At 34.8% G+C, this 26,399-nt stretch overlaps 1 non-coding gene and 1 pseudogene across 1 annotated transcript; both read right to left on the reverse strand.

The window, feature by feature from the left end:
* Positions 1-10,497: 10,497 nt before the first annotated feature.
* On the reverse strand, positions 10,498-11,447 carry LOC101702268 (olfactory receptor 6C2-like; annotated as a pseudogene).
* Positions 11,448-12,523: 1,076 nt separating this feature from the next.
* LOC147823690 (U6 spliceosomal RNA) lies at positions 12,524-12,635 on the reverse strand. The gene has a single exon (XR_015443424.1). It is a non-coding gene; the product is annotated as a U6 spliceosomal RNA (small nuclear RNA).
* Positions 12,636-26,399: the final 13,764 nt, after the last annotated feature.

Raw genomic sequence — 26,399 nt, forward strand, 5'->3', positions numbered from 1 at the left:
CCTATTTACAAAGGTTTTGTTCCTATTTTTCCATTTTCTCATATTAATCCCTTTCCCTTCTATCCTTTCCCCTAGCCGTCCCACTTCCTTCCCCTTTGCCCCTTTTCTTCCTATTTCACATGACCTATTACACATTTAGTCCTTATTTACACTTTCAGTTTCTCACACCAGAGAAATTATTCGGTATTTATTCATGTGTGTCCTATTTATTTCACTTAAGAGTATCACCTCAATGTGCATCCACTTAGCTATAAATGTTTCTAATTTCTCACTTTTTATGGCTGAGTAGTACTCCATTTAATAAAAAAAAAACCCACATTTTCTTTATCCAGTCTCCAGTTGATGGGCATTTGGGCTGTTTCCAAGTTTTAGCTATCACAAACTGTGCTGCTATGAACATGGGTGCACATATATCACTGTGGTATGATTCTTTTAATTCTTTGGGGAAGATCCCCAGCAGTGGAATAGCAGGGTCAAATGGGACTTCCAGTCCTAGTTCTTTGAGGTATCTCCATACTGATTTCCACAATAGTTGCACCAGTCTACACTCCCACCAGCCATGGAGCAGGGTTCCTCTTTTCCCACAGCCCTGCCAGCATTTGTTATTGGTTGATTTCATGATAGCAGCCATTCTTTCTGGAGTGAAGTGGAATCTCAGTGTTGTTTTCATTTGCATCTCTCGAATGACAGGTGATGTTGAACATTTTTTCATGTATTTATTTGCTATTTCTACTTCTTTGTCTGAGAAATGTGTGTTCATTTCAGATGCCCATTTTTGGATTGGGTCTTTAAATTTGGGAGGTCTGATCTTTTTAAGTTCTTTATAGATTTGAGATAGTAGACCTTTGTCTGAGGAAGAAAGGGTGAAGATTTTTCCCACATTGTGGGTTGTCTCTTCACACTGCTGGTGGTTTCTCTTGCTGTGCAGAAGGCTTTTAATAAGAAGAGATCCCATTTGTTGATTGTTTGTGCTAGTTCACAGGCAACTGAGGTTTTGTTCATAAAATCTTTTCCTACACCGATATCTTCAAGGGTTCTACCTAACCTCTGTTCCAACTGGTTCAGAGTTTCTGTTTTAATATTTAGATTTTAATCCATTTTGATTTTAGTTTAGTGCATGGTGAGAGATACAGGTCTAGTTTTAATCTTTGGCAAGTTGAAGCCCAATTTTTCCAGGACCATTTATTAAAGAGGCTATCTTTCATCCAAGTGAGGGTGTTTGGCTCCTTTATCAAAGATGAGATGACTGAGTGTGTCTGGCATTGTTTCTGCATCTTCTAATCTGTTCCACTGGTCCTCAGGTCTGTTTCTCTGCCAGTACCATGCCATTTTTATCACAGTAGCTTTGTGGTAGAGTTGCAGGTTGGGGATTGTGATAACACCTGCCATGTCTCTGTTACCTAAAATTGCTTTTGCTATTCTGGGTCTCTTCTTGTTCCAAATGAATTTTTGGATTGTTTTCTCGAGGTCCCTGAAGTATGCTGCTGGGATCTCAATTGGAATTGCATTAAATCTATATAGCAGTTTTGGAAGTATGGCCATTTTCACTATATTAATCCTTCCTACCCAGGAGCAGGTCATGTCTGTCCATTTTCTGATATCATCTTCAATCTCTCTTTTCAGAGTGCTATAGTTTTCAGAGAAGAGGTCTTTGATTTCTTTCATTAGGTTGATTCCTAGGTATTTCAGTTTTTTGGATGCTATTGTGAAAGGGATTATTTGCCCTATTTCTCTCTCAGTGAGTCTGTCATTGGTGTAGAGGAAAGCTATTGCTTTTTGTGTGTTGACCTTGTAACCAGCTACTTGACTGAATTTGGTTATTAAGTCTAGAAGACTTTTGGTGGAGTTCTTGGGGTCTTCTATATAGAGTATCATGTCATCTGCAAATAATGACAATGTGACTTCTTCATTTCCTATCTTTATTCCTTTTATTTCTTTCTCTTGTCTAATTGCCATGGCTAATGTTTCCAGAATTATATTGAACAAGAGTGGTGATAGGGGACATCCTTGTCTTGTTCCTGATTTGAGTGTGAAGGATTTCAGTTTTTGACCATTTAGTATGATATTGGCTGTTGGTTTTTCATAGATGGCTTCTATCAGTTTGAGGTAGAAACCATCTATTCCAATATTTTGTATGGTTTTTATCATAAATGCATGTTGGAGTTTGTCAAATGCTTTTTCTGCATCTATGGAGATGATCATATGGTTTTTGTCCTTGGCTCTATTGACATAATGTATTACATTGATTGATTTTTGTGTATTGAACCATCCCTGCATCCCTGGGATGAATCCCACTTGATCAGGGTGTATGATCTTCTTGATGATCTTCTGCATTCTGTTTGCCAGTATCTTATTAAGGATTTTTGCATCTATGTTCATTAGTGAGATTGGCCTATAGTTCTCTTTTTCAGTTGGGTCTTTCTCTGCTTTGGGGATCAAGGTGATGCTTGCTTCCAGGAATGAATTTGGGAATATTGCTTGCCTTTCAATTTCATAGAAGAGTTGAAACAGTAGTGGCAGCAGTTCCTCTCTAAAGGTCTTGTAGAATTCAGCAGTGAAGCCATCAGGGCCTGGGATTTTCTTAGTTGATAAGTTTTTATTATGTTTTCAATTTCATTGGTTGATATTGGGTTGTTTAGAATTTTTAGGTCTTCTTCGTTCAACTTTGGTAATTTATATGTATCTAGGAATCTGTCCATTTCTTCTGTGTTTTCCATCTTATTGGCGTATAGGTTCTGGTAGCAGGTATTGGTGATCCTCTGGATTTCTGCTGGGTCTGCTGCAGTTTCACCCTTTTCATTTCTAGTTGTATGGATTTGGACCTTTTCTTTCTTTTTCTGACAAGGTGGGCTAAGGGTTTGTCAATTTTGTTGATTCTTTTGAAGAACCAACTCTTGGCTTCATTGATTTTTTGTATTGTTCTCTTAGTCTCCATTGCATTGATTTCTCCTCTGATCTTTATAATTTCCTCCCTTGTATGAGGTTTGGGGTTGTCCTGCTCTTCTTTTCCTAGAAGCTTGAGATTCAGCACCAGGTTGTTTAATTGGGCTCATTCTGTTTTCCTCATATGCGTATTCACTGCTATGAATTTCCCTCTTAAGACTGCTTTCATTGTGTCCCATAGATTCTGATATGTTGTATTGTCATTGTCATTTAATTGAAGGAACTGTCTGATTTCTTCTTTAATTTCCTCTGGGACCCATTGGTTATTCAGAAGTGTGTTGTTCAATTTCCATGTGTTTATGAAATTTTTTGAGTTTCTTTTGCTATGGATTTCCAATTTCATCACACTATGGTCTGATAATATACAGGGAATAACTTCAATTCCTTTGCACTTACTTAAACATGTTCTATGTGTGAGTATGTGGTCTATTTTTGAGAATGACCTATGTGCAGCTGAGAAGAACGTGTATTCTGATTTTGTGGGATGGAAGACTCTGTAAACATCTGTTAAGTTCAGTTGCTCAAGAGTTCGATAGAGTTCTAGTATTTAATTCCTTATTTTTTGTCTAGTTGATCTATCTATTTGTGACAGTGGGGTGGTGAGGTCCCCCACTACAATTGTATTAGTGCATATATGACTTTTCATGTCCGTTAGTATTTGTTTTATATAGTTGGGCCCAGTATTGTATGGTGCATAGATATTTATGATTGTCATCTTTTCCTCTTGGATTGTTCCCTTTACAAGGGTGTAGTGTCCTTCCTCGTCCCTGTTAATTAGTGTTCATTTGAAACTTACTTGATCTGCAAAGAGGATAGCTACTCCTGCTTTTTTTCAGGTTGCCATTGCATGGAGTACTGTTTTCCACCCTTTAACTTTCAGTCTATGAGTTTCATTTTGAATTAAGTGTGTTTCTTATATGCAGCATATTGTTGGATTTTGCTTCTTGACCCATTCTGCCAGACTATTTCTTTTGATTGGTGAATTGAGACCATTAACGTTGATGGTTATAACTGAAATGTATTGACTTGTCATTGCCATGACTCTTTCTTTTTGTTGGGTTCTCCCCCTTTACATTTAATTTCTTGTCATGCCAGATGGGTTCATTCTGTTTTGCTTCCTGGGGTTGTGATCCTCAATGTCTTTTCCTAGGATATTGTGTAAAATTCTTTGGAGTGCTGGTTTGGTATTCACAAAGTTCCTAAGGTGCTCTTTATCATGAAAGTATCTTATTTCTCCATCCATTTTGAAAGATAGTTTTGCAGGGTACATCAATCTGCATTGGAGTCTGTTTCTTTTAGGGCTTGGAATATGTCACTCCAAGCTCTTGTTGCCTTGATGGTTTGTGTTGAGAAGTCTGCTGTGATTCTGATGGGCTTTCCTTTGTATGTGATTTGTTTCTTTTCTCTGACTTCTTGGAGAACTTTGTTCCCCTTTTGTGTTTCTGGAATCTTAACAATTATATGCCTATGTGTAGATTTTTTTTGATCAAGGCTATTTGGAGTCCTATATGCCTCATTTATCTGTATGTCAAGCTCTTTTCCCCTGCTTGGGAAGTTTTCTGCCATTATTTCTGTGAAGAGATTTTTTATGTCATCTGCACTCTCTCCTGTTTCTTCATTGAGCCCAATCAGTTTTATGTTATTCTTCTTTGCATCATCTAGCACCTGCTCAATTGATTTTTCATGTTCCCTTATAATTTTGAAGCAATTTTTCTTTTCCTAGTCACTAAGTGCGATCTTATCTTCTATATCTGAAATTCTGTCCTCACATTGGCTCATTCTGCTGTGTAGACTTTCAATGGAGTTTTTCATCTCCTGGAAATCTATTTGCATCTGTTTTATGGATTGCATTTGTTTCTTATGTTGGGATTCCATCATGTTCCTCAGCTCCTCTCTAGATTTATTAATCATGTCCTGCACTAGGGGCACAATTTCTCTTGTTATCTGAGAAATTTTTTCTGATTTCATTTTTTCCAGATCCCCTTTTGTTGCCAGTTCAGTGGGTCCAGGTGGTTGAGTATCAGAGTGTTCCATGTCATTTTCCTTTGGGGTTGCTGTAGGTGATCTGGAAGTCTGGTTTTGAGACTTATTTATGTATTTTCTCATTTTGACTGAGGCAGGGGGCTGTTAGTGCCTGCACAGATTACCTCCTCTGAGCTGGGAGAGGTGGGACAGGGGCCAGGAGCAGTGGTAGGGATGGTGACCCAAAAGCCCTTTCCTGTTGGCTGGGAGCAGCGGGAGTCATGGTGGCCGGGAAGCCCCTTCCTCTGGACCAGGAGCAGTGGGATGGAGGCTCAGAAGCCCTTCCCTCTGGGCCGGGAGCAGTGGTGGCCCAGAAGCCCTTTCCTCTGGGCCAGAAGCAGTGGAACAGAAGGTGGCCCAAAAGCCCTTTCCTCTGGGCTGGGAGCAGCAGGAGTGATGGTGACTGGGAAGCCCCTTCCTCTGGACCAGGAGCAGTGGGACAACAGCTCAGAAGCCCCTACCTCTGGGCTGGGAACAGTGGGACTCAGTACCTTGGTCTGCTGGTCTGGTGGTCTGGTGTCCTCTGCATCTTTGTAGTGTGGAACCAGGTGGCTGCCTGTCTGCTGCGGGGTGATTCATTGTCTTCAGTGCAACTCAGGACCTTGGTAGGGCATGGGTAGACCTGGCTGTCTGCAGCAGGGTGATTCGGAGTCTTCCGCATGACAGAATATCCAATTCTTTAGTGCAATTAATAATGTTGGCTATTTTTGGTATAGGTAGAGATTTGTATTGGGTGCTTCATATTTTAATAATTTTGTGTTTTTATAGACTCCAAGTCTGAACACTAAAAATGAATATAGCACAAAGAAAAAGCAAACTGAAAGTAGGAACTGAAGGTGCATTCTAAGAGGCCTCAACAGAGTCATTTGGAGTGATTGAATACAATGGGAAAGTGTGATGTGTCCTGTATAGTGAAAGTGTTGTGTGTCTCATATCATGTCAGATGCACTTTTTTACCAACCACAAAAGTGTTGCTGAACTTGGTGAAACTGAAAGGAAAGAATTTCTTGAAGGGAAACTGAGGAAACATTAACAGTTTCTTAGTTTTTACAACTATCTTACTAAAACAAATCATTTGACGGCTGTTGGCTTCATATTTCACTGTACATAACAAAATATGATAAGTCCATCTCTAATAGGGATTTTATCAAATGATCATGCTGTTTTTCTAAACTAAAATCTTAGTATTTATGAATAATTGCAGTGTTGGCACTTTGCCTTTAATAGGTGTGTTTGGGTTGCAGTTTGGCCACTCATCTCTAAAAGGTTCGCCATCACTTCCCTGTGTTCATGGATTAGAAGACTTGCCACTATCAAAATGTCCATATAATCCAAAGGAATCTACAGATTCAATGTAATCTCTGTCATATATACCAATGGTATTTTAAAGGAATAGTGTAAGAAACCTCAAATTCTTATGAAACCACATAGACTGTGAATAGTCAAAACAGATTGGAAATAGATTAACAAAGTTGGAGGCATTACATTTCCTGATTTCAAAACATTTTATAAAGGTACAATAATTAGAAGCATGTAGTACTTTGCACAAAAATGCTCTTATACACTTTTGAATCAGAATAGAAATCCATAAGTAAATAAGCACAACAACAGTGGACTAATAATTGAAAAGATTGCCAGGCATTAACAATAGGAAAAGGATAGTCTTTTCCATAAATGGAATTGAGAAAATTGTATATTCATTCACATGCAAAAGAATGAAATTATACTCAAAATATACCATGCATGAAAATCAAGTAAAAATGAATAAAAACTTAAACATAAGACCTAAAAATGTAAAACTCCTAGAGAAAAGCATAGAAGAAAAGCCTTATGAAAATGATACTAAAAATAATATCTTAGTTATGATACCAAAAGCACAGGCAACAAAAAAAAATGAGACTATATTAAAGAAAAATATATTTTACACAGCTACTAAAACAATAGAATTCAAAGGTGGGCTTTGGAACAAAAGAAAAATATTTGAAAATTAAATATATGTAAGAAACCTCTACAACTCAATAGAAAATCTCAAATAATTCAATTTAAAAATTGTCCAAGGAATTGAACAGAAGTTTCTTCAAATAAGCCACATATATGAACAATAGATATGTCTTGGTTACTTTTTTGTGGCTGTGTTAAACTATGCATAACCACAACTCTTAAAGGAGAAGTTTCTTTTGGCTCACATTTTTTACGCATGATTGGGTGCTTCCACAGTAGAAATGGCATGTTGGAAGGGTCTGCTAGAGATAGCTGTTCACCATTGTGACTAGGAAGCAGAAAGCATGAAGGTAAGAGCCAAGGAAGGAGATATACTCTTAAAGCTCACACCCAATCAACACATTTCTTCCCAATAAGCCTCACCTCCCAACAGCACATTCATCTCTAAAATCATGATCCAATCTGTTTCCAAAAATCCTTTGTGTGAATATATGAGAGACATTCTAGATCTAAACCATGACATTCTGACCTTGACTCCCAAAAGACTCTTGTTCATCTCTTTATGCAAAATACATTTAGTCCATCTCTGAGACTAGCCAGTTTTAACAAGTCCAGCATTATTGAAAATTCCATGTCCATAGTGTCTTCTGAGACTCAAGACAAATGCTTAGCTGTAAATTCATAAAAATATAAAAGAATATTAAACCATGCTGACTTAAAATAACACAAGATAAGTATTCCCAATACAAAAGAAAGAAATAGAGAGATAGACATGAATGAGATCAAAGCAAGACTGAAATCCAACAGGGAAAACATTAAGTTCAATAATTCTGTGTCCAACAAAAGGGAAATATTGCATCAAGATGTGAGCTCCAAGGGCTTTGGTGGCCTACACTACTGCATTGCTGATAGACACCCTCATGGCCTCTCTCTTGGCTTGGCTATGCTCAATTCCTGTGGTTTTCCTCAGACATTCCACATTCCTAACTTCTCTAACTTCCTAGGGTCTCCACTGTACTTCTGGCAATTTTTTGATTGTCATTGAAACATTATTTTACTTGCTTACTTGTTTGTGAAGGTATAAATAAATGGATTAACAAAAAGGAAACAGATGTAGCGGGCCTATGCACCCCTTTATAGTTGTCCACCTGCTCTTTGACCAAAAATGCAGTTGCCATGGGTGATGGAAACAACAATCAAAATGAAAAAAATATATATTTATTTTTGCTGAGTAGAAGGGATTCTGAGACTTGTACTGAGGACACATATAAGAATCACACCATTGTATGATAATGAAAGTCAACTGCACAGATAATAACAGTGTGCTCTAGAAACCATGTATCTGACTGATAGATCTTAAAAGGAAAAGGTGCATCTCAACCAAAATGATCACTGCATTGTAGTCACAGAATTCCATCTGGAGGATGAAGAGGGTTGTAAATGAACAAATAGCAATCATAGGACATGGGAGCCAGGAGAAAAGAGTCTGTAGACTTGAAGAGCCTGATAAAAAATGTCTGAATAGCACAAGCATTATAAGTTATGATATTGTCCCTAGCTAATGTACTGTATAGAAATCTGGAAATACAGACCGTTGTGAGATTTTTAAGAGACTTTGAAGAAAAAAATACATAAGTGTTTTAAGATGAAAATCCTTCAGGGAGAGAATGATAATAGGTTACCAGTTATGCTAAAAGTATATGTCATAAATAAAAAGACAAAAACTAGAATGTACAGCTGTGGATCATCTATATATCCAACAAGATGTATGTTGTTATTGCTGTGTGATTTCTCATAACAACTTTTGACATTAGTCAAACTGCATGCAAAAAGTCAAAGTATCTAAAGAGAAGAAAATAAAAACTAAATAAGAATAAAGGTTTAATAGTAAGAATCTATTTGAGAAAGATCTACTTCCTTACTTTCAATTATGAGTCTCTTATTGCCCTTTATTATATGTTTGTTTTCTCATACAAGAGAAACCATATGATATTTAAACTTGTGTGTCTGTTTTATTTCATTTAACATCATAGTCTCAAGATGCATTCATTTTCTGACAAATAACTCAATTTTATTTTTTTAATGGCAGAGTAGTGCACCATTGTATATAAAAACCACATTTTCTTTATCCTTTCACCTGTTGATGGGCATATAGGCTGCTTCCAATATTGAGCTATTATGAATTCTGCTGCTATAAACCTGGAATGCAAATATCACCGAGATAAGATGTCTTTAACTCTATTAGGAAGATACCTAGAAGAGGAATAGCTGAGGTAGAGGAAGTGGGAAGGGAAGGGAGAAGAAAGGGAAGAAAAAAATAATTAAGATGAGTTATGTACAGGTACCAACTCATCACAAGGAATATAAATATTGCTGCAAACATGTACTAATAAAAAATTAAAAATAATCTGTTAAAAAAGAATGAAACAAATCTTAAGCATGCCAAAAGAACAAGAGATAATGATCAGAAATAAATGAAATTGAAAACAAAAAAAAGAGAAAAAATAAATTAAATGAAAGTATCCTTTTTTTTTTCAGCACCAGGGATCAAATTCAGGACTCGCACTTACCAGACAGGTGCAGCACCACTGGCGTACATCCCAGCCCCTCAAAATATAGTTTTAAAAAGATAACACTGGTAACTTACTAATGAGGCTTACAAAGTAAAATAAAACAAACCATCAGGAGAAAGAAAATACACATATTAACAAGAGCAAAGATTAAACAGGAAATTCACACAGATCTCACATCAGGAAAATGTAAATCAAAACTCCAGTAACATATCTCACCCAATTAGAATGGCTTTTATGAAAAATATACTGGCGAAAACATAAAATAAATGTTTTTCTTTCTTTTTTTCCTAAAGTCGCTAATGAAAGTTAAATAGAAATTTATATATCAAAGAAACTAAAACAAGGGCTAACAAATGCACCTGGGAATTAGGATATATCTTTTGGACAATGGCAGATTCATTAACAGCGCCAAGGTCAAGAAGCATTACCATCAGAGTAAATCATTTTCAAAAAATAATGATTCAAATAGCATTTACTTCATTATATTTAACTTTTCAATTTTTTAGTGAATAATTAGCAATAGAAAATTTTCTCATGTTTGTTGGTAATAAATTCTTATTGAATAAAATATTATAATTTGGCTGTTTGGAGATTAAAATATTTGGGGAATTTTTCTTCTTTCTAAGACATTTGTATGCCCTTAGTATCCTTAATTGTTAGTCTTTTAGGTTAGAAATACTATATCACAATCTGATATTTAACATTAGTTATGATGGTATTGATATATAGAAAAATTTGGTTAATATGCCATAGATATATGCTTCTATTATATTTGAATTTGCTGGCACTATTAGAACATATCTACTGAACTAGATTTCACATATATTTGCAATGAATAAAAACACTATATATGTGTTTGCCTTGAGAGAGTAAGGAGTTTGATGAAAGTGAGAATAGGATGAAATATGAACTATCTATGAGAAGTTTAATCTGGTAGTATTGTAGAAAGGAAAAAATGAAATGTTAGAAACTGTGGTAAATTATCTTTGTAATTTGTCTTTCATTTTCATTTGACTCATCAAGACTTCTTTGAGAGAAATGAAATCCTTTTCATAATGTCATTGAATAAAGCTTGTTTCACTTGCTTGTTCCTCAAGGTGTAAATGAAAGGATTTAATAAGGGTGCAATAGAAGTAATGAGAAGTGAAACTGATTTATTTATGGCCACCTCTTTCTTTGCTGATGGCTTAATGTAGATGAAGATGCAGCTGCCATAGGCAACGGAAACCACAATCATGTGGGAGGAGCAGGTGAAAAAGGTCTTTTTCCTTTGCTGCGCAGAGGGAAATCTCAGGACTGTCCTGATAATACATGTGTAGGACAGAATCACACACACTAGGGTCATAATCAGTATAAATACTGCTCCAAGTATAACCATTTGTTCTATTACTCATGTATCTGAGCATGAAATCTTTAGGAAGGGACCTACATCACAGCCAAAATGATCAATGACATTGGAATCACAGAATTCAAGCTGGAGCCACAAGCTAATGAATGGGTGGGATTATAATTATCAAGACACATCCCCAACAAGAGAGGACTAATAAGGTACACACTCTATTGTTCATAATGGTCATGTAGTGAAGAGGTTTACAAATGGCCACATAACAATCATAGGACAGGGCTGCCAGGAGAAAAAAATTCTAGTGCTTCAAAAAGAATAAGAAAGAATATTTGACATATACAAGCATTGTAAGTGATGGTATTGTCCCCAGTTGATAAACTGTATAGGAATCTAGGTATATCGACAGAGGTAAATGAAACTTCTAAGAAGGAAACATTTCTGAGGAAAAAGCACATAGGTGTTTTAAGGCAGAGATCCACCAGTGTGAGGGTAATTATAGTCAGGTTCCTGGTTACACTCATAATGTAGGTGACAAATAGAAAGACAAAAATCAGAACTTGTAGTTGTAAGTCATCTGTCAGTCCCAGCAAGATGAAAGTTGTTATTTCTGTGTGATTTCTCATGATTGTGCCCTGATGTTTAACTTCATGGAAAAAGAGGGGAATGGAATTAACGTAAGAAAATGAAAAAATGAAAACAAAGACTTTGCAAATAGGGAAGGGTGGAGGAGTTGAGGGAAGGGCAAGATATGGGGAAAAATAAGAATCAAGATATATTATGTAAATGTACATATCTTCAATGATGAATGTCATTATATTGTATACCTAAAATGTACCAATAAAGTTTAAAAAATATTTTTTGAAATGTTACATTTTCAAATTCCATAGAAAAAGCCATGCTAATAGAAGTCATGCAAACCAACCTATATTTATTGTCTCCCTTCATATCAAAATCAATATTGCCACTACTCCAACAGTCTCACTGAATTTTACATGCATGAACAGTGTAAAATTCCTTAAGATATCATGTTATTTTAAAAGAATCCAACTTTTTCTTTAATCATTTGTTGTGCTTCAAAATTTACAAATGTATTTGATTGTATGGATTGAATTTTTAATAGGTTAGAGAAAGATGATGTCATTACATACGTAGTTAAAAGTTCTTTGCCCAAAACCAACTCGGTGTATAGGATACATGCAGGGAATTAAATATATAAATTGTTTCCATTACTTGTATATGAGGATTACTTGTACCTTAGGACATGATGTATTTCTCATGGAAAACAAACATAGAACAATGACAAATACTGTGTCCTTATACTGGAGAGTATAGTACTTTTGGATAGTTTGATGTACAACTGTGTTATTTACCATGTGACAAAATTTAATGCTGAGGACACTTACTGAAGACATATTCTTATATAGTTTTATTTTATGTTCACTTATTTTATTGGAGCCATTTTAAAGCCCAAAATCTAATCTGCATTTACAGCTATTAAATGCAGTCTTCTTAAATTTTTCTTTTTCATGAGTTTTTTTAAATCAGTGCATATTAGTTATACTAAATAGTGGGGTTTGTTTTAGCATATTTGTACTTGCACATAACATATTTTGATCATTTTCACCACTTCATTAAGCCCTTCTGCTCTCTTCCCCATTTTCCTTATTCAGTTCTTATCATCTAAGTCTCTCTCTTTTTTTAAAGAATGGAACGCTTCATGAATTTGCGTGTCATTCTTGCGCAAGGGCCGTGCTAATCTTCTCTTTATGGTATTGTTCCGATTTTAGTATATGTGCTGCTGAAGTGAGCACTCTGTCTCTTTTCTACTTTCATTTCAATTGTTATAGTTTTAAATTTTTTAGATTTCACACGAGAGGGAAACATGATATTTAACTTTCTGAGTCTATGCTTATTTCACTTCATTTAATGATCTTCAGTTCCATCTATTTTCCTGCAAATTACATGCCTTATTCTTTATAGATGAATAATAGTCTATTTTATATATGTATCATATTTTTAATGTTTTCAGTTCATTCAGGATATTAGTCTTTCCTTCTCAGCTTAATTTCAGTCTAGTTAGGCTTCAATTATCTAAGTTGCAATGTTTATTTTCAACTCCTTGTAGCTTTCATGAAATCAAATAAGATTTCATTTCTCTTAAAGCCAATGGCAGGTTTTTAATTATGTCTTTCTTTGCATTGTCACAGCATTAAAAAATAATATTCAATCACTTTTTAAAATGAGTTGTCTGCCATCATTCTGATTTTCCTCCTAGCTTTAAATGTCTCCTTTTACTGTCATCTCTCCTTCTCTAATTTCTATTTATATGTGAAATATTGCACTTCTTCAACTTCAGAATTTTTGTTTTCTGTTTGTTATTCTCCTTACTCCATATTTTCCATGGATGATTAGACCTAGCCCCATTGATTTATCATTTATAAAATGTATTCCAAGACCATATCTATTTCCTGTAGAAAGCATTGCTAAGCATACAGGTCATCGCTTGGTATCTGCAGAAGATTGCTTCTATGGCCTTGAGAAGATGCCAAAATCTGCCAATGGTCCAAACATTATAAGTTAAATATTCTGCTGATGCATCAATTTCTCCTTTTTATAAGTAAAGACATTTTTCCCCCTCCTATCAATACCTTCTTCTGGTATTGTTTCTTGATATTCTAATCTCTTGTATAACCTATACGTCTCTTTATGGAAAGTATATTCTTTGATTTTTTCCATTTTCTCACATGAAATTTCCTTACCATTTTTATAGATTCCCTTGAAGTCCACCAATATTGAATACTTGTTAATTCTTCACATTTTGTCCCTGCTCTCTCTTCTGGTCAGGGTAATCTTTTGACTGACTAGTGCCTACTAGTCCTTCAGAATTCCCTTAGCTGTCAGTTCTTTAAGGATACCTTTATTTATCTGTCCAGAGAGTATGAGACTATGCTCCTGAGTTCTTTCAAATATCTATTACTTATGGCTATATCATATTATATTATGCTCTGCATTGTAATTGCATATATTCTGTATCTATTAACTTCTTTAAAGCAGAGATGTTACTGTGAAAAATACCTTACACTCTCAATTTTTAAAAGGACAGGTTTATTTGGCTCATGGCTTCAAAGGTTGCAGTCCATGGTCAAGTGTCTCCAAATCAGTAACATTATAACAGAAAAGCTTGGTAGCAGAATACTGCTCACTTCTTGGCAACCAGAAGTTGAGAAGGTCAGAAAAAGTACCAGCAAGCATTATATCCTCTTAAGGGATACCCCCAGTGACCTACCTCCTTCAAATGGCCCTCCTTCCTAAAAGCACATTCAACTGTGAATATCAACTGATTTATGCGTTCATGTTGACAACTAAAATCAGTTGACACAGTAGACCTCTAAATTTCCTTATATATGACATACATAGACTGCTTAGAAAATCTAGACAAGAAGCAAAAGAGAGTTGCTATATACAGTGCTTAGACTAAGTTATATTACTTAATGTCTATTCTATTTGGTTGGTTCAAAGTTCTCATTCTCATATTACTTCAAATATTTGCAATGACTGTTGTAAACAAAATGTCTAAATATTCCTAATACTAAATTCAACAAATTCTCCTTTTCTAGAGGTGGGTATTTTGTTTTTTAGTCTATGAATTACTCCTTACTTTACCCTTAATACATAAATTACTTACATGCTGGTGTTGTTTGTTTTGTTGTTTCTAATAACCTCTTTCCTGATCTCTTTCTAGTTAGGTACTTAGGATTTTTTTTCTTTTTCAATATTTTTTCCATATACCATTTCATATTGGCTGCAGTTGCTTTACTTTCTGCTTTCCTTTCTTCTTTCAAGGCTGAAACTACCTACTGTGTATCTCAAGACTTATTATCCTTATAAGGGCCTTGGATTCTCTAATTTTATTAAAATTTTCAGTGGTTCATTTAAGCAACATATATAGATACACTGATGATGTGCAGGAATATCATGACATTCTCAAGAAGATTAGTTCTTTAGGGTCTCTAGAAAATGAAGTGTCAGAAAGGGGGATTTGATCTTTCCCTGTTATGTCTTGCAGGTCCTGTCCATACATATATTCAATATTTTAAATGAATATTTAATGCACCCTTCTATATTATTTTAAATTTGTCTTATGTTTTAATGTTTTTGTTTTTGGTACCCGGGATCAAACTCATGACCTTGCACTTGCGAGGAAGGCATGGTGCCACTGAGCTAAATCCCCAGCCCATGTTTAAATGTTTTAATATTTTAAGACTAGAGAAAGTTTTAGACAAAATTATAGCTAAAAGATATACACTGCAATATCAGGAAAATTAAACATCCTAGCCTGGCATGGTGGTACATGCCTATAATCTTAGCTCTTGGAATGGCTATGTAGAGGATCACGAGGAGATGGAAGCCATCCTAGGCTATATAGTGAGTTCAAGGCCAGCATGAATGACAGTGAGAGTCTGTCTCAAAACAAATTAAACATCTTGTTAAATTCTATCATTGTCCACAAGATAGAGTTTCTTCTTCTTTCTTTAGTTTGGTTTCTCATTGTATCCTAATATTCTTTTCTCTCATATGAAAATTCCCACTGTATTTTAATGTAACCTGAACAATTAATGAAATATTAATATTAATTCTACTCAACACATTATAACTATCCATCATTTAACTATCCAGTTCTTTGTACTATCCAAAACCAGCCTCACTGAGTACTGTTGAAGATCACAGCTTTATAGAGATAAAATTCATGTGGACATTTTATAGAAATAAATTAATAAAACTACTTTTGTAAGGGAAAATACCATTACATATCTCTAGACTGATACAGACACAGAGCCTCAATAGGTAAAAAGCAAGTGATCCAATTATAAAAAGGCAAAGCACTTGAACAGACATTTCTTCAAACAAGAATAAAAATATCCAACAGGTATATACAAAAGTGCTCATAATCACAAATCATCAGGAAAATGCAAATAATCACCTCATACCCATTAGAATGGCTAATAAAAGCTGTGTGTGTGTGTGCGCGCGCTGAGGATGTAGAGAAATCAGAACCCATGTGCACTGTTGCTAGGAATGTAATCTGGTGCAATCACCATAGAAAATAGTATATAAAGTTCCTCACCAGTATTAAGGATAGAATTAATATATGATATAGCAATCTACTTCTGGATATATACCCAAAGAATAAAAATAAATATCTCAAAGAAATACCTACATTTGTGAGTATATTGCAGCCTGAGTCACAATAGCCAAAATATGGAAACACCTTAAATGTCTATGAGCAGATAAATGAATAAAAAATGTGACATCTTCATACAACGGAGTATTATCCAATTTTGCAGTATGCACCAACATGCATGAACCCGAGGCATACTCTACAAGGTGAAACAAGTCAATTACAAGGGGACAATGACTGTATGATTCCATTTACATGAAATGTCTAAAATAGACATACTGATAACAGAAAGTTGTGAACAGTGGTTGCCAGAGGCTAGATGGATGTGGAAATGGAGATTTTTTCCAATGGTTAGGAAAATTCAGTGTAGAAAATGAGTAAGCCTACAGATCTATTGTACAACATGGTGCTTACAGTTAATGCTATATTGGGCACTGAATAAATTTAAGAGTGCAATATCATGTAAAGTGTTTTCTTAAAACATTAATGCAGAAACAAAAACAAAAATGAAGGCTAAAAAGAAATACAAAGAAACTTTGAGAGGGAGTGGATATGTTTGTTGTTTTGATTGTTCTGATGGATTCATGGGTGTATACATATGTGCAAGCTCATCAAATTGAATGCATAACACATGTTCAGTTTTTGTATATAAATTGCCAAAACTTTCCTAAATTTCTGAGTGAAGATATATATATTCTCCTAGTTTATCTGGGTCCTATCCTCTCAGAAATATATTCACAAATGCAGGCTAGGTAAAGTTGTGAAAAAGTAATGCTTGTTTTATAATCTTCATTCTTCATAATCATCTTTCTAAACTTTGAACTTTCTTTTCTCTGACTCCCTGAAGTCAACTGGTAGTGTGCATTTATTATAGGATCCTCCACTCTTAATATTCACTTAACCCCACTCTCCCCAAGAAATGAAGTGCTCTGGATCTATCCTCCCTCTTTTCAGGGGGCACCCAATTAATTGCATGTCAGGACTTGTCTCTATGTGGTTGTTGGAAAATATGACACAAACTATTTCAAATAGAACTATTCCATTTAGTGTTAACTTTTTTTTTCAGGCCCCAGGCTAGGGTCTACAGCATGAAACTCATTTAATTTATACTGACATTCTCAATATAATTTTATGTAATGCTCTAAGTTCATTTTTATTCATCTTCCAGAAATAGGTTATTTAGTATATGTGATTTTCTGAGTTAGAATTAGCAAAGATATGTGTCACAAATGTGAGTTCCTGGGAATCAGACAGAGCTAATCCATTTTCACCAGGACATAGAGGAGTGAGGTCACATGCTATTGGAGAGATTAGAAACTAAAATGATTGTAATATGATGATCTATAGTTTCATATGCATATTAATATGAAAGAAATTACCTAGGGCAATAAAGAATTTTGTTACTCAACATTGACATAATTATCTACATAGCACACCAAAAGTATACCAAAAATAATGACCTCAGTTCTATATTTGTATTTTAATTTAGGTTGATTAAAACGTTTATTAGCTTCCCTTACCGGCATTTCTGGTATTATTGTGCAGAGTTTATCTCTGAGCATTGTATGCATTCTTCAAAAAAACTAAAAGACTTTATTCCTTTTCAAGTAGTAACTACTCCTAGCCCACAACCAGCATTATTTATAATTGTGTCAGTGAACATATGTGCTGTCTAAAAATATTCTCTAGAGCTTTTGCTATTTCTTCCTCATCTAATGGAATTGTGCTTCCCCATGAGATAACAATTAGTTTGTTATAGGAATGATTTTTTTTACCCAGTTTACTGTTTACAAATTCCTGTAAATAGTATGAGCCCTCTGCATTTGAAAAATGGATTCTTCCTTCATATGGACATATGCCTTATAAAATCTCACGTGGCACATATGATAAGCCTTAGCTTGCTCTCAAGGGATCATTCCATGTGCAAAATCTAAGGCGAATGGTGCAGATCTTGCTTAACTAAGATGAAGATGAGCATAAAGCATACTAATGTTATACAATGACAGCTTGTGGGACTCTCTCTCTCTCTCTCTCTCTCTCTCTCTCTCTCTCTCCCCTCTTTCTGTCTCTCCAGACTGTTAAGCTAATCAACAGCTTATTTAAAGGGAAAAATAAGAATCTTCATTTTCAAATTCTCAGATTTTTTCATATCCTCTCACTACTCTTTGCTATCCTATTTTTGACTTTGTAAAAATGAATCATGCTTCTCTTATACAAAGTAAAGCAATGTGCTAGCAATTTACTATAACTTCTTTGATATTTGTTACCAAGAGCTAATTCTCTCTCAACTACTTCAGGGACCAAAGTGCAAGGAGTAGAACAAACAAGAAAGTAGCTAATAATTGATATGCTTTCTGTCATCTCATTTTGTTTTTCACTTTCCGCCTCTCAATACACTTCAAATAAAAATTGTCTTGGTGAAGGTCTTCTCAGCCTTGACAATCGTGTATAGTACTGTATATTGTGAACAAGAACAAGGAACCCTCTCACAACAGAGAGTATGTCAACTCACTTAGATATCAAGGGGACAATTTGTTAAACAAATAGGAGAAAGAATTATCTCTGCTTCAATTTTCATCATAAATATTATTTACCATCTAGAAAGCATTGAAAGTTTAAGCTATATATATAATACAAAAATTTAAGCATATAAAAGTTTAAGCAATATATATATAATATAAAAAAGTTTAAGCATTGAAAGTTTAAGCAATATATATATCTCACATATATATGTGTGTGTGTGTGTGTGTGTGTGTGTGTATATATATATATATATATATATATATATATATATATATATATATTCATTCCAAGGATTTAGAAGGTGTATTTCTTCATGTCTTTTAAGATGCATTGCATGAGTAATTAAAAATTATTGCACTTGTATGACTACATACAGATGTGTAGATATACCTTGGGTTTGGTGTCACTCTTTATAAAAAAACTGCTAAGTAGTTTAAAAATATATTCACTACAACTTTCAGCATTAATAAATTGAAAGAAGTTAAGAAAACTACAGGAAAATACATGAAAAAACATCTTTTTGCCTCATCTTTAAAAATAAAAAGAAATTCTTATATCTTCCTTAGAGTACTTACTCTTTTGTTATTTTTCATGATTTTGGTTGGCAGATCCTTAGTTGATTGAATTGTGTTAAGAGCAATGTGTCTTGTCCTGGATTCACATTGTCTAAATTTCATCAGCTGATATTCTTCACAGGGTCTTTCCTGAATTCTCCTAGTTTCTCATTTTCACTTTATATTTTTTATATTTTTACAGATTCTTAATCTAGACTTTGCAAAAAAAATTTTGTAGTATTTCCATCATGACATTAAGAAAGTTCATTGTAAGGGAGGAAAGCAAAAGAATTTTCTTTGGTTTCTGAAGGTAAGATGCTCTGTTCTTTCTGATCAGGAAGTTAATGTTTCTACTCCAAAAGTCACTATATTTATGATTTCTGTTCTAGTTACCTAGGATTACCTGGATGAGTAAAGTATCCGTAGTGACCAAATTCAAAAATCACTAATGAACCTTTAGAAAAAACATCACTAATTAGATTTAGAAAGAAAAATAAAATAGGTATCAGGAGAGATATTATCCTTTGAGAAAATGAGATAGAAAACTAGCATCATAGAGAAACTAAGTGCCCCTCCAAACGGGAAATATTAGCAGAAATCTGAATCAATTTCCTGGTATAAGAATATAATATGTTTTAAATAAAATATTGGGTTTAATTTAATCCCCCACAATGCAATATATGGTAAAGTAGCTGTTACACATGAAAATTTATATTAACCAATATTACCATGTATACTTGTTTATTACAAAGTCAATTCATATTTTCTTAATCACAGTAGAAGTTATATGCATTTGAAAAACAGGAGAACATATAAAAGTCAGACATACTTATTCCATCTATAGAAAATGCTTTATGAGAACATTACTACACAGATGACTTTGAGAACAATTCATATAATTAAGAACCATTATTTTGCTGGTCTTGGTGACACACGCCGGTAATACCAGCACCAGAAGGGCTGAGGTAGGAGGATCACCTCACCTCAAGTTCAAGCCCAGCATGGAGTACATAGTGAGTTCAAGGTCAGCCTGAACTACATAGAGAGACCCTGTCTCAAAAACTAAAGAACCTCTATTTTAATGGATTCTTTCTCTGAAATGCTTGTTCCTAAGATTTTAATAAGTGTATATGAAATAATTATCTCAAACTGACTGTGATGTTTTAAAAATACACAAAGTTATAGTTTGGAAGTCTGGTTAGAAAAAGTGTAGTATTAGGATGCAATAGTTAATTAATTGGCAACAAGTAGGAACGGAGAGCTGATTTGAGTCAGCATGGTTGTTGGAACTATATAAAAGGAGATCTTCCTTGAAAGGGCTCATTGCAGCTGCTTTTCTTTGGGAGAGTTTAGTGGTTTTTCTTTGAAGGAGTTTTGGCTGCTTTCTTTCTTCAGGGAGCTTCAATCCTCTTCATCTTGGATGTCGTCTACTGGCTTCCAGTGTGGATTCCTCAGCCTTTTGGCACAGACATTTCAGCTTCCAACACTGGCCCTTGGGCCTTTCTGATGCAGATCCTTCAGTTTCCCATCCTGGATCCTTCAGCCTCTTTATACAGACTTGCATAGGACGTTGCCATAGGCTCCAAGCCCTCCACTGTATCCTTCTGGTCTCCAGAGCAGACAGATGTCTTGTGCTTTTCTACGTCTCACTCTAGTAAGCATCAACTAATACACAGGATAATAACAAAGGGAAATGAAAAATCACAGATTCCTTCTATATTTTACCAATATCTGTTTCCTGCTTTCTCCACATTCTCGTCAACGAGTTATTTTTTGTCTTTTTGATAGTAACCATTCTAATTGGAATGAGATGATAGCTCAGTGTAGTTTTGATTTCCATTTCCTTGATGGCTGATGAAGTTGAACGGTTTTTCAAAACATTGTTGTTCATTTGGATTTCACCTTTTCAGAAGTGTGTATTTATATTCTTTACCCATTTTTCAATTGGATTTTGTTATCAAATTAGAAAATTTCCTTATATGTAGTAAATATTAATACTTTTTCAGGTGAATTGTTTGTAAAATTTTTTTCTCATTCTGTGTATTGTCTGTGCACTCTTGATTTTTTCCTTTGCTATGTAGAAATTTTTAGCTTGGTATAATCCAATTTGTTTCTTTTGCTTTTGTTTCCTATACTTTTGTGGCTATCTAAAAAAATTGCTGCCTATACTGATGTTTGCCCTGTGTTTTATTTGAGTAGTTTCAGGTCTTTTATTCAAGTCTTTGACCCAATTTTTGTTTATTTTTGTGTGCAGTGTTTCAGTCTTCTGAATATGAATACCCACTTTATGCAGTACCATTTAGTAAAGAGGCTGTACTTTCTTCATCTTTTTGGCATTTTTGAGAACCAGTTGGTTACAAAGTGTAGTATTTCTGGGCACTTTATTCAGCTTCATTGGTCTGTGCATTTCTTTTAATATCAATACTAGGCAGATTTTTTTTTTATTATAGCTCTGTGAAATATTTTGAAGTCATCTAGTGTAATACCTACAGCATTATTCTATTTTCTAAAGATTAATTTGATTATAAGCTTTTTAGTGGTTCTACGTAAATTTTAGAATTTTTTCCCTAGTTCTATGAAGAATGTCACTAATATTTTGGTAGAGGTTGTATTGAATCATAAATCACTTTGGGGAGGATGGACATGTTAATAATTTTTATTTTTTCAGTCCCTGGAGATGGTAAATATTTCCACTGTTTTGTATCCCTTTCAATTTTCTCATTAATGAGTTTTAGTTTTCCTTATGCAAAATATTTAAGGTGTTTGGTAAATTTTATACTTTAGTATTTTCTTTTCTGTTTAATATTGTTAGAAAATTACTGACGATTTATATTTCAGATATTTGGCTATCATCATATGGTAATACTACTGATTTTTGTATGTTGATTTTGTATTTTTACTGAATTGATTTATTGTTTCCAATAGTTTTTTTATTGATTTTGGGAGTTTTCTTTATATAAGATCATGCCATATGTACAGAGTGAAAAATGACCACTGTATATCCTTTATTTTTCTCTTGCCTGATAGCTCTTGCTCATATTTTCTATACTCTGCTGAAGAAAAAATGTGAAAGTAGTCATTTTAGTGTGTTCCAAGTCCTAAAAAGAAGCTTTCAGCTTTTTGACATTTAGCATGATGTTAGGTATTGGTCTATTACACATTATATGCACTATATACTATGCCTTTATTAAGGTACATTAATTTTATGTGTAATTTATATCACGAAGTGATATGTTTTATCTGCAACTTTTCATATGATCACGTGGTTTTTGTCCTTCATTCTGTTGATATGGTATGTTTATTGATTTATGCATGTTGAATCATTCTTCCATGCCTGGAATGATTCCCGCTTGGTCATGATGAATAATCTTTTTAATGTGCTATTGGACTCAGTTTACTTGTATTTTGTTGAGAATTCTTGCATTTATGTTCATCAAGGAGATTGGTTTGTAGCTTTCTTTTATGTTTGTACTGGTTTTCATATGAAGGTAATATTGGCCTCATAGAATGATTGGAAATTTTTCCTTCAATTTTTTTGGAATTATTTAAGAAGAATTAGTACAGTATAACTATTTTTTTAATGGTCCTGAGAACTGAAACCAGGACCTTCACACTGAGTTATATCCCCGCTCTTTTTTTTTTTTTTTACTTTTTATTTCTAAGACAGGATCTTACTAAATTGCCCAGACTGGGCTTAAATTTGTTAGGCTGCTATCTTAGCCACCTAGAATTCTGGGATTACAGGCTTGTTTCACCATGGCTGGTTAATTACTGCTTCATAAATCCTTGACAGAAATGTTCAATGACGCCATCTTTACCTGGGCTTTTCTTTGATGGGAGACTTTATTGATTCAGTCACATTATTCATTATTGATCTGTTCAGGTTTTGTATTTCTTCAGGATTTAAATTTGGTAAATTGTATGTATTCTGGTAGTTTCCCCATTTTTCAAACTTAGGAAAGTTTTGGCATGTACTTGTTCATAATAATCTCTAATATTTCTTTGCATGTTTGGGTATCAGTTTTAATATCTCCTTTTTCAACTTTTTTCAACAGCTGTCTTTGGGCTCACCAATTCTTTCTTCTGTTTGATCTATCCTGCTACAGACATCCTACCAGGTGTATTAAATTTTGCTTAGGCTATTTTTTGATTCAAAGACTTGTTTGTTTTTAAATTGCTTCCATCTGTCTTCTAATTTTCTCTGAGTATTAAATGTATTATCTCCATTTTTTAAAAGTAGATTGAGCTTCCTTAAAGGAACTCTTTTTAAATTCTCTTTCTAAAAGTGTTTATATTGGTTACTTCTGGAAACTCATTTTGACTGTTACAGCAGATTATCATTCCCTGAAAGTTCTTGATACTTGTTTATGTGCATCATTATCTGCACATTGAAATATTTAGTATTTAATCTAGTTTTAATAATCAGGCTTTGTGTTTTCCCATCTTTCTCGAAATTCTAAGTAGTATGGTAGTTTCCTTGAGTCCATAATCAATTAATTTATTTCAGTACTAAATAATAATCTAAGTACAATATTGTGAAAATCTTCAGCTGATGTGTTTTTTCCACATTAATTATATGAATGCTTAAGGAAAGTGATGTTTTAGTCAACTTTGTGTTGATGTGACAAAATACCTGAGATAATCAACTCATAAGGAAGAAATATTTATTTTGACTCATTGTTTCAAAGGTTTCAAACCTTGGTTTCTTTGGTCCTGTGGTGGCACAGTACATCATGGTGTGAGTGCATGATGGATGAGGCATGTTCACTCATCATGGGTAGAATGCAGTGACAAAGAGGAAGGATTCGGGGTCCCAATATTTAAGTTTCTTCTAATAGGATCCAACTCCCAAATGTACTATCAACTCTCACAGTGAAATAGCTGATGATCAATCCTTTAGCATATGGGGCTTTAGGGGACATTTAAGATCCAAATCATAATAGGTAGTATATCTCTGCAGACATCTGCCTCGAGCCAGGGTAGGCCTAGAAGGTGGTTCATTACAGTCACCAAATTGTAGGCTGGAACTGTGGAATTCTGTCCAGCTGTGGTCAAATCACCATGAAATGACAACCCCCAGGTTCCTGTGCCATACCTGTCCAACCAGTACCACAACACTGTATCATACTTTGAACCAAGAGCCTCCTGACAACAGCACTGGAAAGGACCAAAGCTGATATTGCTATGGGCTATCTATTGCTACCTATTGCATCCCAAAACTGCTGTAACTAGCCACAAATGTTGACTGGAATAGCAGTAAAAAAAAAAAAAAACCTGAGGCCACACGTCTTCATCTGGAACCAGGGCTATTTCATACCTCTGTTTTGGGGCAGTGGTCTAGGGGCAGGGGCTGTTATGATATTGCCAGTGTTAGGTTTCACTAGCCCATACCGAGTTTCAAGGTAAAGTCCTGTGCTTACTCCCATGTCTTATTCCCAGTGAATGGAGTCTTAATGCAAACAGAGCTGCTCAAGTTTGGAGTACTGTGAAGGCAGTCCCCTATCCAACAAGGCTGATGCTCAGCTTGGTTGCACCTAAGTCTAACAACTACAAAGAACTATGGAGTCTCTGAGGAAGAAGTATATATTCCAGACTCAATACAAAGCTGGCAACGACATTGGTCAAAATGAGTCTGTCTCACTGGGTTACAGGTCTCTGCTTAATTCAAGGGTAGGGCTCTATCTTCAATCTCTGAATTGTGTGCCAGTCTTTGCTTTCTGTTTGTTGTTGAGTCTTATTTGGGGAATTCTGGCTCTCAATTGCAACACAGTATCCTATGCTATCTTTCATATTTTGCGTCCTAGCAGGTGCAGTCTTGTGTCCTTCTTTGCTGCCCAAGATTGGGGAGCAATAGTCAACCACCTTACCAGTGCAGTCCTTTTGGCTCAGTTTATGGGTACTGGCCAGAAAACAAGAGTCACTGGACTCTACCTGGTGCTGATTTCATCATGGCAGGCCTGGTAGTGGGTTTCAAATCTAAGGCCTGCTCTTAATTCCTCTCTTCATGCTATTTGAAGTTCAGGAGGTAATGTGACAACTCTTTCCTGCTTGCCTTCTTCAATGTAATTTATTGTTACTATTCTAAATCAAGGCACTGTAGTCTCTTATACAACTTCCATATGTCTTGTGAAGAATTTTTGTGTGTTTAGACCCTTGAGGGAGACAGTCAACTGAAGATCTTACTCAGCCACTACTTTGCTATACCTCCCTATTTATTTATGATGACAGCTATTCTTTGCTACTATACATAAATAAACTTACTTTTGTAGGTTGAACTTCTATCCTAAAAATGTTCTTATTTATCAAATCTATGAAATTTTTTGATATTCAGTCTTACCATCTGTTATAGTTTGTGTCTAGATGTTCCCCCAAAGCCTCATGCAGTCATAAGTGGTGCTTTTTCAGAGGTGCCTGAATCTAGAGTGTGTGATTGATTCATGGTACAATACCAGGATTAAGGATGCTAGAATTAAGGGTGGACGATTCAGTCCATTGCTTGCTTCAACACCACTCTAATCCCAGTAGGCTGGGTATGATATATGGGACAGAAAGAGGCATGTCTTGTTGCTTTCTTGCTTTGCTACCTTCTGCCCACCATTAACTGTTTCTCTTCTGCAATGCCTGTCTGCCATGCCACCTGCCATGGTGCCAGCCAATTATGGACTGAAACCCCTTCATACTGTGAGGTAGTTAAACCTTTTCCCTTTTAACTTTGGGAATCAAGTATTTTTTCTCAGCAAGGAGAGAAAGGTATCTAAGACGTTATCATTGTTGTTCATGACATTTTACCTTAGAAAAATGCTCACACGATAATGAAAATATGGAAAATGAAGAGAAATATTTTCATAGCAATTGAAGGCAATAAAAATTCATCACAGAAGGAATTTTTAAGCTGCTTGTGAATATTCTAAGAATTGCAAGCTTTATTGTCAAAGATACTTGAGATCATGGATGGTTATTTTGTTCTTAAGTACTTTATCATTTGTTTTCTTGATTTTTACTTCCCCAATTCTTCCATTTGCTATTCACAATTTGATGCTCTGTATTAACTCTTTTACTACCTGAAGCACCTGGGCTGTTGTTTATTTATTCTAGTTTTCCTCACATAATCCTCCTTGTTTCAGTAATTTTTTGACAGCCAAAATATTGCCTTAGCCCAGATAATTCAAAAAATTAAAAAGAAATTTTGTTAAGAAAAATTGAGATTAGCATGATTTCAGAAATACTTAAAACAAGAACCAACCATTTTGATGAATAATTTAGTATTTGAATAGGCAAAGAAGCAAAATAAATGACTTCCATGTGTACAGTTTGGCAAA

The sequence above is a fragment of the Heterocephalus glaber genome, unplaced genomic scaffold, assembly GCF_053883595.1.
Source record: "Heterocephalus glaber isolate CG9 unplaced genomic scaffold, H.glaber_assembly_v1.0 deba00001569, whole genome shotgun sequence".
Taxonomy (NCBI): domain Eukaryota; kingdom Metazoa; phylum Chordata; class Mammalia; order Rodentia; family Bathyergidae; genus Heterocephalus; species Heterocephalus glaber.